This window comes from Tamandua tetradactyla, chromosome 20 (genome assembly GCF_023851605.1).
Source record: "Tamandua tetradactyla isolate mTamTet1 chromosome 20, mTamTet1.pri, whole genome shotgun sequence".
NCBI classification, from domain to species: Eukaryota; Metazoa; Chordata; class Mammalia; order Pilosa; family Myrmecophagidae; genus Tamandua; species Tamandua tetradactyla.
Window position 1 is genome coordinate 63,924,632 of NC_135346.1, and position 17,843 is coordinate 63,942,474.

General features: G+C 38.4%; 1 protein-coding gene across 1 annotated transcript in view; it reads left to right on the forward strand.

Moving 5' to 3' along the window:
- The window catches only part of LOC143664253 (uncharacterized), a 39,222-nt gene that overhangs the window by 6,355 nt on the left and 15,024 nt on the right, over nt 1-17,843 (forward strand). The gene's annotated exons all lie outside the window — the stretch shown is intronic.

The window sequence follows — 17,843 nt, forward strand, 5'->3', positions numbered from 1 at the left end:
GCTACTGATGCTATTTGTAGATGATGGTCTAAGAAGCAGAGTTAGGTGGCCTTGATTTTCAGGGGACACAACTTTAAATTCTAGTCCAGAGTTCCCTGAAGATCTTGGAAGAGAATCCTGTGTGGGCCCAGATTGATTTGGAAATATTCCCCTTGTTGAAGTCAGGAGACACTCTTTGTATTTAACTTCTTTATCCTGGGATTTGGCTTTGTGTTCCACCAGGAGGAGGTCAAATTGCTGTTTCCAGCCTGGGACTGCCCTCCAATGACTTACTGAATGTGTCTTGCAGGTGGGGGATCTTGTGCAAGGTTTCTATGTCTCAGGATTCAATACTCCACTCTGGTTTTTTTTGGGTGAAATTTTCTCTCTGAAAGTCTCCTGTAAGGCTTGTTGCTGTTTTGGGTACTGTGGTAGTTAGGTTCAGGTGTCAACTTGGCCAGGTGATGGTACCTAGTTCTGTTGCTGTGTATTTGAATCATTAGCTTGTGAAACTTATCTATGGCTGATTATATCTGCAGTCTCTAAGGGGAGTGCCTTCCACAATAAGTGATGTTTAATTCATGGCAAGCTTAAAAGAGGGAGCTCAATGCAGCACAGCCAAGCAGCTCAGCATACCTCATCTCAGCACTTGCAGTTCAGCCCAGACCTTTGGAAATGCCGAAAGGATTCACTCCAGGGAAAGCTGTTGGAACCCAGAAGCCTGGAGACAAGGCCAGCAGAGATCACCCTGTGCCTTCCTTGTAGGAGAGACCCTCAGATGAAAGTTAGCTGCCTTTCCTTTGAAGAACTATACATTTTCAACTAAATAAATCCCCTTGTATTAAAAGCCAGTCTATCTGTGGTGTGTTGCATTCTCGCAGCTTTGGCAAAGTAGAACAGGTACCATTTTGGTGTTTCTAGTCTATTAGAGCTGCCAGAATTCCTTTGCTATTTAAGATCTTCTTTTGTGAAGGTGGCATGACTTGGACATCAAAACTGACTTAATTAAAGGTGGGGTGGAGACAGCAGAGGATGAGGTGGAGGAGGATGTGGTAGTGGTTGGAGAGTTAATTTTGACATTGGCAGCATCTGCCTTTACTAGGTTAGGGATTTTCTCTAAACTGACTAAGGGACTGGAATGCATGGTTTATCCCTTGATCCTTTCATGGAAAAGACTGTTTGCTGTTTGCTGCTGGCGGTAAATAGATTGTCTTTGGGCATTTTGAATGGCTTTGAGGTGCTGCTGGCAGACTTATTGGCACTGAGGCAGGTTTTTGTTTTCATCTGCACTAGTGATATCCTGGGATTGGAGGCTGGAGACACTGGAGAGGGAGAAGGTCTGCACATTGCCCCATCTTCTTGGTAGTTGTGGGTGTTCACAAGTTCGAATCCTGTGGGTCAGGCTGGAGGCTGGAAATACTAGTCAGAGTGATGCTGGGCCATTCCTTAGGCTGCAAACTCAAGAAGGAGTGGAGGGTATAGTCTTGAGGGAGACTTCCATCTGCTCCCCCTAATTAAAAAAAATTTTTATTAATAAAACCAATCAACACATAATACTAACATTCTTAATGTATGAACATTACATTCTTGGTGCTCAATCAATGGCTCACAGTATCATCATATCATTGTATCTTCATCACCATGATCATTTCTCAGAACATTTACATCACTCAAAAAAAAAAAAGAAAAAACTCATACATACCATACCCCTTACCCCTCCCTCTTATTGACCACTAGTATTTCCCTCTAACCAATTTATTTTAATATTTGTTCCCCCTATTATTTATTTTTAATCCATATTTTTTACTATTTGTCCATACTGGAGATAAAAGGAGCATCAGAACAAGGTTTTCACAATCATGTCACATTGCGAAAGCTATATCATTGTATGATCATCTGAAAGAAACATGGTTACTGGAACACAGCAATTTCAGGCACTTCCCTCTAGCCTCTCTAATACACCTGAAACTAAAAAGGGGTTATCTATATAATGCATAAGAATAACCTCCAGGATAACCTCTTAACTCAATTTGAAATCTCTCAGCCACTGACACTTTATTTTGTCTCATTTCTCTCTTCTCCCTTTCAGTCAAGAACATTTTCTCAATCCCTTGATCCTGAGTCCCAGCTCATTCTAGGATTTCTGTCCCATGTTGTCAGGGAGATTTACACCCCTAAAAGTCATGTCCCACATAGAGAGAGGGACAGGGCAGTGAGTTTGCTTGCTATACTGACTGAGAGATAGGCCACATCTGAGGAGCATATTCATCACCATGATCATTTCTTAGAACGTTTGCATCAATTCAAAAAAAAGAAATAAAAAGACAACAGAAAAAATTCATACATACCACACCCCTTACCCGTCCCTTTCATTGATCACTAGCATTTCAGTCTAATTTTATTTTAACATTTGTTCCCCCTATTATTTATTTTTATTCCATGTGTTTTACTTGTCTGTTGATAAGGCAGATAAAAGGAGCATTAGACGTAAGGTTTTCACAATCACACAGTCCCATTGTGAAAGCTATATCATTATACAATTATTTTCAAGAAACATGGCTACTGGAACACAGCTCTACGTTTTCAGGCAATTCCCTCCAGCCTTTCCATTACATCTTGACTAACAAGGTGATATCTATTTGATATGTAAGAATAACCTCCAGGATAACATCTCGACTCTGTTTGGAATCTCTCAGTCATTGACACTTTATTTTGTCTCTTTTCATTCTTCCCCCTTTTTGTTGAGAAGGTTTTCTCAGTTCCTTGATGCTGAGTCTCAGCTCATTCTAGGATTTCTGTCCTACGTTGACAGGAAGATCCACACCCCTGGGAGTCATGTCCCACATAGACGGGGGAGGGTGGTGAGTTTGCTTGTTGTGTTGGCTGGAGAGAGAGGCCACATCTGTGCAAAAAAGAGATTCTCTTGGGGGTGACTCTTAGGCTTAGGCCTTATTTAAAGTAGGCTTACCCTATCCTTTGCGGGAATAAGTTTCATATGAATGAACCCCCAAATTGAGGGTTTGGCCTATTGATTTTTGTTGTCTGCAATGTTTGCGAGCATATCAGACCTTCTCCAAATGGGGAAGTTGAATTTTCCCTCTTTCTCGCCATTCCGCCAAGGGGACTTTGCAAATACTTTTTTATTCACTGTTCAAATCACTCTGGGATTTATTGGGGCATCACTCTGGACAAAACTACAAAATCTCATGCCCTACTCAAGGGTCCATATAAGTTATATTAGGAGATGTACTAGTCAAAATATAAATTTTGTACCAAATATTTTTTTTTGCTGTAGTCTCATACATAAGTTTAAGTTTTAAAATATGAATTACCATCTATTTTCAACACACTGCAATACTGACATTCCTTTCTTCTTCCTCATGCAAAAGTATTTTTTAATTTGTACGTTCAGTCACTATCATTGTACACTCTAGGCATTCCTAGATTTTACCATCTCAGTCTTTATTGTATATCTTTTCTTCTGATTTCATTTGTGCCCCCAGCCCTCCTCCCTTTATCATTCTCACATTCAGCTTCATTCAGTGTACTAACATTTTTGTATCACAGTTAGGTAGTATTGTGTTATCCATTTCTGAATTTTTACAATCAATCCTGTTGCACAATCTGTATCCCTTTGGTTCCAATTACCCAATATCTACTCTATTTCTATCTCCTGATGGTCTCTGTTCTTAACAGAAATTCTCCAAGTTCATTAAGTTCATATCAGTGAGACCATACAGTATTGTCCTTTTGTTTCTGTCTAATCTCACTGAGCATAATGTCCTCAAGGTCCATCCATGTTCTTACATACTTCATAACTTTATTCTGTCTTAAAAGCTGCATAATATTCCATTGTATGTATATAACACACCTTGTTTAGCCACTCATCTGTTGATGGACCCTTGGGCTCTTTCCATCTCTTAGCAGTTGTAAATAATGCTGCTATAAACATTGGTGTGCAAATGTCCATTTGTGTCCTTGCCCTCATGTCCTCTGAGTAGATACTTAGCAGTGGTGCTGCCAGGTCATATGGCAATTCTATACTTAGCTTCCTGAGGAACTACCAAACTGCCTTCCACAGTGGTTGTACCATTTGACATTCCCACCAACAGTGGATAAGGGTGCCTCTTTCTCCACATCCTCTTCAGCACTTGTCGTTTTCTGTTTTAATGATAATGGCCATTCTGATGGGTGTAAAATAATATTTGATTGTGGTTTTGACGTGCATTTCCCTAATAGCCAGGGAAGTTGAGTATCTTTTCATGGGCCCTTTAATCATTTGTGTTTCCACTTCTGAGAATTGTCTGTTCATGTCTTTTGCCCATCTTGTAATTGGGGTATCTGTCTTTTTGTTGTTGAACTGAACAATCTCTCTTATATATTCTGGATACTAGACCCTTATCTGATATATCATTTCCAAATATCATCTCCCATTGTGTAAGCTGTGTTTTTACTTTCTTGACAGAGTTCTTTGATGCACAAAAGTGTTTATTTTGAGGAGTTCCCATTTATCTGTTTCTTTCTTCAGTGCTCATGCTTTGGGTGTAAAGATCTAGGAAACTGCCCCCTCTTACAAGATTTATAAGATATTTCCCTACATTTTCTTCTAAAAGTTTTATGGTCTTAGATCTAATGTTTAGGTCTTTGATCCATTTTGAGTTAATTTTTGTGTAGGGTGTGAGATATGGGTCCTCTTTCATTCTTTTGCATGTGAATATTCAGTTCTCTAGGCACCATTTATTGAAGAGACTGTTCTGCCCAACTCAGTGAGTTGACTTGATTGCCTTATCAAAGATCAAATGTCCATAGATGAGAGGGTCTATATCTGAACACTCTATTCGATTCCATTGTTCAATATGTCTATCTTTATGCCAGTCTCATGCTGTTTTGACCACTGTGGCTTCATAATATGCCTTAAAGTCAGGCAGCGTGAGACCTCCAGCTTCTTTTTTTTCTCAAGATACTTTTAGCAATTTGGGGCACCCTGCCCTTCCAGATAAATTTGCTTATTGGTTTTTCTATTTCTGCAAAGTAAGTTGTTGGGATTTTGATTGGTATTGCATTGAATCTGTAAATCAATTTAGGTAGAATTGACATCTTAACTATATTTAGTCTTCCAATCCATGAACACGGTATGCCCTTCTATCTATTTAGGTCTTCTGTGATTTCTTTTAACAGTTTCTTGTAGTTTTTTGTATAGATCTTTTGTCTCTTTAGTTAAATTTATTCCTAAGTATTTTATTCTTTTAGTTGCAGTTGTAAATGGAATTCATTTCTTGATTTCCCCCTTCAGATTTTCATTACTAGTGTATAGAAACACTACAGATTTTTGAATGTTGATCTTGTAACCTGCCACTTTGCTGTACTTGTTTATTAGCTCTAGTAGTTTTGCTGTGGATTTTTCAGGGTTTTCAACATATAGTATCATATCATCTGCAAACAGTGATAGTTTTACTTCTTCCTTCCCGATTTTGATGCCTTGTATTTCTTTTTTTTGTCTAATTGCTCTGGCTAGAACGTCCAACACAGTGTTGAATAAAAGTGGTGATAGTGGACATCCTTGTCTTGTTCCTGATCCTAGGGGAAAGTTTTCAGTTTTTCCCCATTGAAGATCGTATTAGCTGTGGGTTTTTCATATATTCCCTTTATCATTTTTAGAAAGTTCCCTTGTATTCCTATCCCTTGCAGTGTTTTCAGCAGGAAAGGATGTTGAATTTTGTCAAATGCCTTCTCTGCATCAATTGAGATGATCATGTGATTTTTCTGCTTTGATTTGGTGATATTATTTATTACATTAATTGATTTTCTTATGTTGAACCATGCTTGCATACCTTGAATGAACCCTACTTGGTCATGATGTATAATTCTTTTAATGTGTTGCTGGATTCGATTTGCTAGAATTTTTTGAGGATTTTTGCGTCTATATTCATTAGAGAGATTGGTCTGTAGTTTTCTTTTTTTGTAATATCTTTGCCTGGTTTTGGTATGAGGGTGATGTTGGCTTCATAGAATGAATTAAATAGCTTTCCCTCCACTTCAGTTGTTTTGAAGAGTTTGAGCAGGATTGGTACTAATTCTTCCTGGAATGATTGGTAGAATTCACATGTGAAGCCGTCTGGTCCTGGACTTTTCTTTTGGGGAAGCTTTTTAATGACTGATTCAGTTTATTTACTTGTGATTGGTTTGTTGAGGTCATCTATTTCTTCTCGAGTCAAAGTTGGTTGTTCATTCCTTTCTAGGAAGTTGTCCATTTCATCTACATTGTTGTATTTATTAGCATAAAGTTGTTCATAGTATCCTGTTATTACCTCCTTTATTTCTGTGGGGTCAGTGGTTATGTCTCCTCTTCCATTTCTGATCTTATTTATTTGCATCCTTTCTCTTCTTCTTTTTGTCAATCTTGTTAAGGGCCCATCTATCTTACTGATTTTCTCATAGAACCACAAATTAGACTTCAAATGTAAAACAGTTAAAAGAGACAGAGAAGGATACTATCTACTAATAAAAGGAACAATTCAACATGAAGACATAACAATCGTAAAAGTTTATGCACCAAACCAGAATGCCCCAAAATACATGAGGCAAACACTGCAAACACTGAAAAGGGAAATAGACACATCTACCATAATAGTTGGAGACGTCAATTCCCCACTCTCATCAATGGACAGAACATCTAGACAGAGGATCAATAAAGAAACAGAGAATTTGAATATTACCATAAATGAGCTAGACTTGAGACATTTATAGGACATTACACCCCACAACAGCAGGATATACCTTTTTCTCAACTGCTCATGGATCATTCTCAAAGATAAACCATATGCTGGGTCACAAAGCAAGTGTCATATCTAATTTTCCTTCTATCTACACTCTTCTCCACACCTCTCTCTTCTGTGTTTTTGTATCTGTCTCTAGTGCTGCCTTTAGTATTTCTTGCAGAGCTGGTCTCTTGGTCACAAATTCTCTCAGTGATTTGTTGTCTGAAAATGTTTTAATTTCTCCCTCATTTTTGAAGGACATCTTTGCTGGGTATAGAATTCTTGGTTGGCAGTTTTTCTTTTAGTAATTTATATATATCATCCCACTGTCTTCTCGCCTCCATGGTTTCTGCTGAGAAATCTACACATAGTCTCATTGAGTTTCCCTTGTATGTGATGGATTGCTTTTCTCTTGCTGCTCCCAAGATCCTCTCTTTCTCTTTGACTTCTGACATTCTGACTGGTAAATGTCTTGGAGAACGTCTATTTGGATCTATTCTCTTTGGGGTACGCTGCACTTCTTGGATCTGAAATTTTAGGTCTTTCATAAGAGTTGGGGAATTTTCAGTGATAATTTCCTCCATTAGTTTTTCTCCTCCTTTTCCCTTTTCTTCTCCTTCTGGGACACCCATAACACATATATTTGTGCGCTTCATATTATCATTCAATCCCCTGAGTCCCTGCTCATATTTTTCAATTTTTTTCCCTATAGTTTCTGTTTCTTGTCGGATTTCAGATGTTCCATCCTCCAGTTCACTAACCCTCACCTCTGTCTCTTGAAATCTACCATTGTAGGTTTCCATTGTTTTTTTAATCTCTTCTACTGTAGTTCTGTGCTTTGTTTTTTCAGACTTTCCATTTCTTCTTTTTGTTCTTTCCTTGCCTTCTTCATATCCTCCCTCTATTCATTGATTTGGTTTTTGATGAGGTTTTCCATGTCTGTTCGTATATTCTGAATTAAATGTTTCAGCTCTTGTGTCTCATTTGAACTATTGGTTTGTTCCTTTGACTGGGCCATATCTTCAATTTTCCTGGTGTGATTTATTTTTTTGTTGGTGTCTAGACATTTAATTACCTTAATTAGTTTATTCTGGAGATTGCTTTCACTTCTCTTACCTAGAGTTTTCTTGCTAGATGAATTTGTTGTCTGTCTGTTCTTTGACCTTCAGTTCAACTTTTTCTGGACCTCTGGTTTAGGTTTTGTTTAACAGAGGGTAATTTTTCAGTTCTTGTTTTCTTGTTTCTTGCCCTGCTTCTATGGTTCCTTTTCCCTCCCCACCCTTAGGAGGGTCTACGTAGGTATTATAGACTCCTGCCGGGTTTTCCCAGACTAAACTGGCCTCCTATGAGGGGGAAGGAGTCACCTCTGTCAGTTTTCCCTGAGGGTGAGACCCGGCAGGTTAAAAGACTTTCCTTTGAAGTCTCTGGGCTCTGTTTTTCTTATCCTGCCCAGTATGTGGCGCTTATCTGCCTGCAGGTCCCACCAGCAAAAGATGTTGCAGCACCTTTAAGTTTGGAAGGTTCTCCCTGCTGGGGGCATGGTGGGAACAGAGGAGAGGCTGTAGACTGGTTTTAATGGCTTCAAATTGCCAAGCCCTGGGGTCTGAATTCCTTGAGGGAGGGATTACACCTGAGTTGGGCTTCACCCCACCCCTGGGGAAGCCACAGGTGGGAGACAGCCCTGAAAGCAGTCTGTTTCTGCTTTGCCTGGGGCAGTTGCAGCCCAAGAAGTCCTGACGCTGAATCCAGAATCAGCCAAGCGTCTGTAGAAAGACAGCTACAAAAACCTCCATTTCCTCCCCTTTCCTCTTTTTCCATTAGCTCAATGAGCGACCCCTGAGTTGACCAGGTTTAGAATCTCTTTCCTTTCCCTCTGGGAAGCCGCCTGTGGGGGAGGGGCGCCAGGCGCCAGCTGTTGCGACTTGGGGAACTCATGGTTCTGGGGAGGCTCGCAGCTGGTCCAGCTTGTCCAGACTGGGGTATGCTATGTGTTCGGTCACTGACGTGTCTCTGGGAGCTGTTCTGTACTGTTTCTGGTTATTTAGTAGTTATTCTATAGGACGAACTAAAACATGCACATTGATAAGCCACCATCTTTGCCCCTCCTCCCTTTTGTTTCTTTTTCTTGTCTAATTGCTCTGGCTAGAACTTCCAACACAAGGTTGAATAACAATGGTGACAGTGGGCATCCTTGTCTTGTTCCTAATCTTAGAGGGAATGTTTTCACTTTTTCCCCATTGAAGATGATTTTTGCTTTTAGTTTTTCATATATTCCCTCTATCATTTTGAGGAAGTTCCCTTCTATTCCTATCCTTTGAAGTGTTTTCAACAAGAAAGGATGTCGAATTTTGTCAAATACCTGTTCTGCATCAATGAGATGATCATGTGATTTTTCTGCTTTGATTTGTTGATATGGTGTATTACATTAATTGTTTTTCTTATGTCAAAAAATCCTTGCATACTTGAGATGAATCCTACTTGGTCATAGTGTATAATTCTGTTAATGTGCTGCTGGATTCGATTTGCAAGAATTTTGTTGAGTTTTGCATCTATATTCATTAGAAAGATTGGTCTCTACTTTTCTTATACTGTCTCTGTCTGACTTTGGTATGAGGGTGATGTTGGCTTCATAAAATGAGTTTGGTATCCTTCCCTCATCTTCAGTTTTTTTGAAGAGTTTGAGCAGGATTGGTACTAATTCTTTCTTGAATATTTGGGACAATCCACATGTGAAGCCATCTGGACCTGAACTTTTCTGTTTTGGGAGCTTCTTAATGACTAGTTCAACTTATATACTTGTGATTGGTTTGTCGAGGTTGTTTGTTTCTTCTTGAGTCAATGTTGGTTGTTCATACCTTTCTGGGAAGTTGTCCATTTCATCTGCAGTGCCTAGTTTATTAGCATAAAGTGGTTCAGAGTATCCTCTCATTACCTCCTTTATTTCTGCAGGGTCAGTGGTTATGTCTCTTCCATTTCTGATTTTACTTATTTACATCCTCTCTCTTCTTCTTTTTTCAACCTTGCTAAGATTCCATCAATCTTATTGATGTTCTCATAGAACCAACTTCTGGTTTTGTTGATGTTCTCAGTTTCATTTATTTCTGCTCTAATCTTCATTCTTTCTTTCCTTTTGCTTGCTGTGGGGTTGGTTTGCTGGTCTTTCTCTGGTTTTTCCAAATGGGCAGTTTATTCCTCGATTTTTGCTCCTTCTTTTTTGATATAGGCATTTTCAGGCAATAAATTTTCCTCTTGGCACTGCCTTTGCTGCATCCCATAAATTTTGATATGTTGTGTTTTCATTTTCATCTGCCTCAGGATATTTACTGAATATTTCTTGTAATTTCTACCTTGATCCACTGGTTGTTTAAGAGTGTGTTGTTGAGCTTCCATATATTTGTGAATTTTCTGGCACTCTGCCTATTATTGACTTCCAACTTCATTTCTTTATGATCTGAGAAAGTGTTTTGTATGATTTCAGTCTTTTTAAATTTATTAAGACTTGCTTTGTGACCCAGCGTATTGTCTATCCTTGAGAATCATCCAGGAGCACTTGAGAAAAAGGTGTATCCTGCTGTTGTGGGGTGTAATGTCCTATAAATGTCTGTTAAGTCTAGCTCATTTATTGTAATATTCAAATTCTCTGTTTCTTTAATGATCCTCTGTCTAGAGGTTTTGTCCATTGATGAGAGCGGGGAATTGAAGTCTCCAAGTATTTAAGGTAGATATGTGTATTTCTCTTTTAAGTGTTTGCCTTGTGTATTTTGGAGCACTCTGGCTCAGTGCATAAATATTTATGATTGTTATGTCTTTTTGTTGAATTGTTCCTTTTATTAATACATATTGTCCTTCTTTGTCTCTTTTGTTTTACATTTGAAGTCAAATTTGTTGGATAGTAGTATAGATACTCCTGCTCTTTTCTGATTGTTGTTTGCATGGAATACGTTTTCCCAACCTTTCACTTTCAACCTATGTTTATGCTTGGGTCTAAAATGTGTCTCCTGTAGACAGCATATAGATGGGTCCTGTTTTTTAATCCATTCTGCTAGTCTTTGACTTTTGATTTTGGAGTTTAATCCATTGACATTTAGTGTTATTACTCTAAGGGCAGTACTTTCTTCTGCCATTTTGCATTTTGGATTCTGTATGTCATATCTAATTTTTCTTCTTTTTACCCTTACTAATAGTCTTCATTTCTACACTCTTTTCCACACCTCTCTCTCCTGTCTTTTCCTATCTGTTTTTAGTGCTCTCTTTAGTATTTCTTGCAGAGGCGGCCTCTTGGTCACAAATGTTTAATGTCCCCCTCATTTTTGAAGGAAAATTCTGCTGCATTTAGAATTCTTGGTTGGCCGTTTTTCTCTTTTAGTATCTTAAATATATCATGCCACTGTCTTCTGATCTCCATGGTTTCTGCTGAGAAATCTATGCGTAGTCTTATTGGGCTTCCCTCATATATGATAGATTGCTCTTCTCATGCTGCTTTCAAGATTCTCTCTTTCTCTTTGACATCTGACATTCTGATTAATAAGTGTCTTGGAGTATGCGTATTTGGATCTATTCTGTTTGTGGTACACTGTACTTCTTGGATCTGTAATTTTAAGTCATTCTTAAGAGTTGGGAAATTTTCAGTGATAATTTCCTCCATTAGTTTTTCTCCTTCCTAGCCTTTTTCTTCTCCTTCTGGAACATCCATAACATGTATATTCATGCCCTTCATGTTGTTATTCAGTTATTGAGTTCCTGCTCATATTTTCCATTCTTTTCCCTATATTTTCTTTTGCTTGTTGGATTTCAGATGTCCTGCCCTTCAGTTCACTAATTCTGTCTTCTGCAGCCTGAAATCTAAAATTGTAGGTTTCCATTATTTCTTTCATCTCTTATACTACTCCTTTTATTCCCATAAGTTCTGTGATTTGTTTTTTCAGACTTTTGATTTCTTCTTTTTGTTTATCCCTTGCCTTCTTTATATCCTCCCTCTATTTGTTGATTTGATATTTTTACCTAATTTTTTAAACATAATGACAAACACATTCTTACCATATGATCGTTCCATTCTACATATATAATCAGTAATTCACAGAATCATCATGTAGTTGTGTATTCATCATCATGATCATTTCTTAGAACATTTGTATTGATTCAGAAAAAGAAATAAAAAGAAAACAGAAAAAAAAATTCATGCATACCATTCCCCTTATCCTTTGTTTTGTTGATCACTAGCATTTCATTCTACTAAATTTATTTTAACATTTTTCCACCATTCTTTATTTTTAACCCTTAGATTTTGTCTGTTGAAAGGGAGCATCAGACACAAGGTTTTCACAATCACATGGTCATATTGCATAAGATACATCATTAGGCAATCATCTTCAAGAAACGTGGCTACTGGGAAACAGCTCTACATTTTCCGGCAGTTCCCTCTAGCCTCTCCATTACACCATAACTAAATAGATGATATCTATTTAATGCATAAGAATAACCTTCAGGATAACCTCTCGACTCTGTTTAGAATCTCTCAGCCATTGACACTTTATTTTTGTCTCATTTCTCTATTCCCCCTTTTGGTCGAGAAGATTTTCTCAATCCCTTGATGCTGAGTCTCAGCTCATTCTGGGATTTCTGTCCCATGTTGCCAGGAAGGTCTGCACCTCTGGTAGTCATGCCCCAGGTAGAGAGGTGGAGGGCAGTGAGTTTGCTTGTCGTGTTGGCTGAGAGAGAGAGGCCACATTTGAGCAACAAAAGAGTTTCTCTTGGGGGTAACTCTTAGGCCTAATTTTAAGTAGGTTTAGCCTGTCCTTTGTGGGATTAAGTTTCATATGAACAAACCCCAAGATTGGGAGTTCAGCCTATTGCTTTGGTTGTCCCCACTGCTTGTGAGAATATCAAGAATTCTCCACTTGGGGGAGTTGAATTTTCCCCCTTTCTCACCATTCCTCCATGGGAACTTCGCAAATACTTTTTTATTCACTGTTCAAATCCTTTTGGGATTTATTGAGGCACACTCTGGGTAAACCTACAAAATCTCATGCTGTACTCAAGGTTCTATGTACTTATGGTATTCAATTAAGCTGTCCACATAAGTTAGTTATATTAGGAGATGCACTAGGTACAAAATATAAATTTTGTACCAAATAACATTTTTTGTTTTAGTCTCACACATAAGTTAAAATTTTAAAATATTAATTACCATCTATTTTCAACACCCTGCAGTATTGACATTCCTTTGTTCTTCCTCATGCAAAACATTTTTAAATTTGTACATTTAGTCACTATCATTATACACTCTAGGCATTCCTAGATTTATACCATCTCAGTCTTTATCGTATATCTTTCCTTCTGATTTCATTTGTGCCCCCAGGCCTCCTCCCTCTATTATTCTCACATTCAGCTTCACTCACTGTTCTAATATTATTGTATTATAGATAGGTAGTATTGTGCTGTCCATTTCTGAATTTTTACAATCAGTCCCGCTGCACCATCTGTATGCCTTCAGTTCTAATTACCCAATATCTACCCTATTTCTATCTCCTGATGACCTCTGTTCTTAACTGAAATTCTCCAAGTTCATTCTTTAATGTTAGTTCATATCAGTGAGACCATACGGTATTTGTCCTTTTGTTTCTGGCTAATCTCACTCAGCATAATGTCCTTAAGGTCCAACCATATTGTTACATACTTTATAACTTTATTCTGTCTCACAGCTGCATAATATTCCATTGTATGTATATACCATAGTTTGTTTAGTCACTCTTCTGTTGATGGGCATTTGGACTGTTTCCATCTCTTGGCAATTGTAAATAATGCTGCTATAAACAGTGGTGTACAAATATCTGTTTGTGTCTTTGCCCTCATGTCCTCTGAGTAGATACCTCGCAATGGTTTTGTCGGATCATATGGCAATTCTATACTTAGCTTCCTGAGGAACTGCCAAACTGCCTTCCACAGCATTTATAGCATTTGACATTCCCACCAACAGTGGATAAGTGTGCCTCTTTCTCCACATCCTCTCCAGTACTTGTCGTTTTCTGTTTTATTGATAATGGCCATTCTGGTGGGTGTGAGATGATATCTCATTGTGGTTTTGATTTGCATTTCCCCAATAGCCAGGGAAGTTGAGCACCTTTTCATATGCCTTTTGGCCATTTTTATTTCCTCTTCTGAGAAGTGTCTGTTCAAGTCTTTTGCCCAGTTTGTAACTGGGTTGTCTGTCTGTTTATTGTTGAGTTGAACAATCTCTTTATATATTCTGGATGCTAGACCTTTATCTGATATATCGTTTCCAAATGTTGCCTCCCATTGTGAAGTAAAATATATTTTGATGCTTCTTAGGTTTTACAGTTCTTAGATCATCTGCTATATCTGACATGAAGACATGTACACTCAATAGTCTTTCCTTTATTCGGTAGTAAAATATGCATGCTTCAAAACAATGAGAATATTTTTCCTTGAATATATGTTTTTAGCTCACATATATCTACTAATAGAGATACAGTGATCTCTACCACCTGAGGAATATTAGTGGATTTCAAGTCCTGGTAGAAATAAAGAGTAGCAGGTATCTTCTTGCTGTAAATTCCCTAAAGAGCTGCCCACCACAAACAATAACTATACAATGCAGGAACTCTAGGAAAAGGGACAAAAGTTGATTTTGAGAATTTTATAAAGACTTAAAGGCAGTCTTTCTCCTTAATTGTAGCTATGTGATTTACCTAATTTGAAGGAAAAGATTGTGATCAATAAGGCATGCTTCAGTTACTTTTGTCTTGACTGTGACCTGAGTTACTCAGTGTCTATTTTGGATTATAGGACTGATGATATTATGAGCTGCATATAGATAGAGCTCTACCACTAAAATGATGCTTTTTTAGAGAGAAAGAAACTCTGAGCTCTGAAGTGTGATAAAAGTATCCTCAATAAGATGTAGATTGCTTGCCTTTATGTTCTTTTGGTGTTCTGATGAGAAAAGGAGTTAATTTTAACCAGGAGACTCTGCCCTTATTTATTTTACAAAAGAATTTTAATCAGAAGTTAATTGTTGAATTTGAGTGCACAAGTTTTAGTCCAGGCATTTTGAGGTCAGCCTAGTTTATTGTGGATATATAATTTCCCTGATTTCATTATTTATTAATTTTCATAGGGAAACCTGCCTAATATCATTCAAGAAATAGTTTTCTGCAATTAAACTGGCCCTCCACCAGTCTACTTGCAAACAAATGTGTAACAACAAATAAATGTATATGAGTGATCTGAAGGATTTGTAGAACTGTAGTAAAAGCTATGGGGAGAGGAAGGGGAAAGCTTTGTATAAGTTCATGCCATCTGCATATTGAGAGGTTTAGTTCTTCCTTTCCCATTTGGATGCTTTTATTTCTTTCTCTTGCCTATTTGCTCTGCCTAGAACTTCCAGGACAACGTTGAAGAACAGTGATGGTAGGCATCCTTATATTCTTCCTGCTGTTAGGGGAAAGCTTTCAGTTTTTCAACATTTAGTATGATGTTCAGCGGTGGTTTTCAAATATGCGCTTTATCATGTTGAGGAGGCTTCCTCCTGTTCCCAGTTTTGTAAGGGCTCTTATCAAGAGAGGGTGCTAGATTTTTTAAAAAGCCCTTTCCAGTATCAATTGAGATTCTTATATTTTTCCCCTTTGTTGTATTAATGTGATACATTACATTAACTGATTTTATGTTAAACCACCCTTGCATACCTGGGATGCATTCCATTTGATCATTGCATATAATTCTTTTTTTTTTTTTAACTTTCTTTATTGTGTAATATAACATATACAAAGTGAAGAAAAAAGAAGCAATAGTTTTCAAAGCAATCTTCAACTAGTTGTCACAGGACAGATCCCAGAGTTTGCCGTGGGCCACCACATCATCCTCTCAGATTTTTCCTTCTAGCTACTCCAGAATATAGGAGGTTAGAAGGAATAATATTTTTTCATCATCACCATCAAATTTTTTTCTTTTTTTGTGAAAAATACCATATTACAAAAAAGCAACGAATTTCAAAGCACACTACAATAGTCATAAAACAGATTCCAGAGTTTGGCATGGGCTGCAACTCCACAACTCTAGGTTTTTACTGCCAGCTGCTCCAAGACACTGGAGACCAAAAGAAACATCAGTTCAATAATTCAGCAATCACATTTGTCCATTAAACCCTACCCTCTCTGCACAACTCCATCACCCCCGGTCTTTCTATCCCACTCCCTAGATACTTGGGCCATGACCATTCCAACTTTTTCATGTTGAAAGGGGCTGTCAGCAATCTGGCATAGGGAGATAGAACACACCAATGTTCTGGAGAGGTTGGGCCCTCTAGGTTTCAGGACTTATCTGGTCCAAGGACCCACCCAGAGGTTGCAAGTCTCTGGAATGCCACCCCAGTGTATGGAACTTCTACAGAGTCTTACATATCACCCTAAGAGTTCTCTAGAATTGGCTGGAATGGCCTTTGCCAGGGTCTGGCAAGCCACAATAGGTAGCAATATTCAACTGAAGCTTGTGCAAGAGTGACCCCTCAGTCTCTTGACTCCATTTGAACTCTCCCAGCCACTGACAGTTCATTAGTTACACCTTTCCCCACCTTTGGTCAAGATGAAACTGTTGATCCAATGGTGCCAGGGCCAGACTTATCCCTGGGAGCCATCTCCCACACCGCCAAGGAGACCCTCACCCCTGGATGCCATGTCCCATGCATGGGGGAGGGCAATTCTTTCACCTACAGAGTTGGGCTTAGAGAAAGTGAGGCCACATCTGAGCAATAAAAGAGGTCCTCCAGAAGCAACCGTCAGGCACACCTATGGGTAGGCTAAGCCTCTGTACTACCTACATAAGCTTCACAAGAGTAAGCCTCAAGATCAAGGGCTTGACCTACTGATCTGAGCATCCCTAATGTTTGACACAGCATCAAGGGACTCCCCTATGTAAAGTTTAACAGTTCCATATTGTTTCTCCCATCCCCCAAGGGACTTTGCCTTTTTTTTTTTATTATCTGCTTAATATATTCTAGGATGTATGCAGGCACTACACCAAGCTATACAGGATTAAAGGCCCTCATTTTTCATTCTGAGTTCCCCATGTTTAAATTGTTCAAATGAGCTATCCAGACAGACTGAGTTAGATTATGCATTATAGAAAGTCCAGACCCCAGGCAAAACAGCCCTTCCTTCCCCTTGTATCAAAGAGTAGATGTGACTCCAAAACATAGACAAAGTCTTCCCTACCCCTGCACTGTGAAACACCGCAATCCCAACCTAATTGACCTCTTTCCCATCTCCAAACACCAAGCCATAGACATACAAAACAGCCTCTCAAAATCCACATATAAATGTGTCTGCTATAAGAGCTTTTACAATCTAAGCTCCTGTTTTCTTAAGAGCATTTTCTAAAGGAGACCATACAGTAATTGTTCTTTTGTTTCTGGCTTATTCTGCCTCACCAGACGTCCCACAGCTTCATTCACATCCTTGCATGCCTCATGATTTCATTCCTTTTTGTAGCAGCACAATATTCGATTATATGTATACATCATTGTTCACCAATTTACTTCTCAGTCAGTACATCCTTTAGCCACCTGCATTCATTAGACATCATGTATAATGCCTGAAGTCCACAGTCCATCAGTACTCTCAGTTTTAGATAATTTCACTGTTCCCCAGAGAAAGATAACCAATGAACACATCCTCACCAAATGGGAAGTCTAAACTTCCCCTTAATTCTTGTCCCTCCACCCATTATTTACCCCTGCTGTTGCTGTGATATTGCTAATGTTTTTCTGTTAAACATAGCTCATAGCATCCAATAGCAGTTTTTCCCCTTTACCCTGGACTTAAACACTCTTTGAACATGAATCATACCTTTGAAGTAGTTCTTGCAAGAACTCATTTATATTTCTAGCATTAATCATTGGGACACATAGGTCTATACAACCCCTTTCAAACTTGTTCACCTTCAATGTGGTAATATTACTTATAGACCCATTAGAGAACCACTTTCACTTCTATCTATTCCCTTACATTGGAGTTCAATCTCATTAGCTAACCATTCAACCATCTCTAGTTTCTATGTATCTCAAAGTCCCCTGTATTCTGTATTATAAGC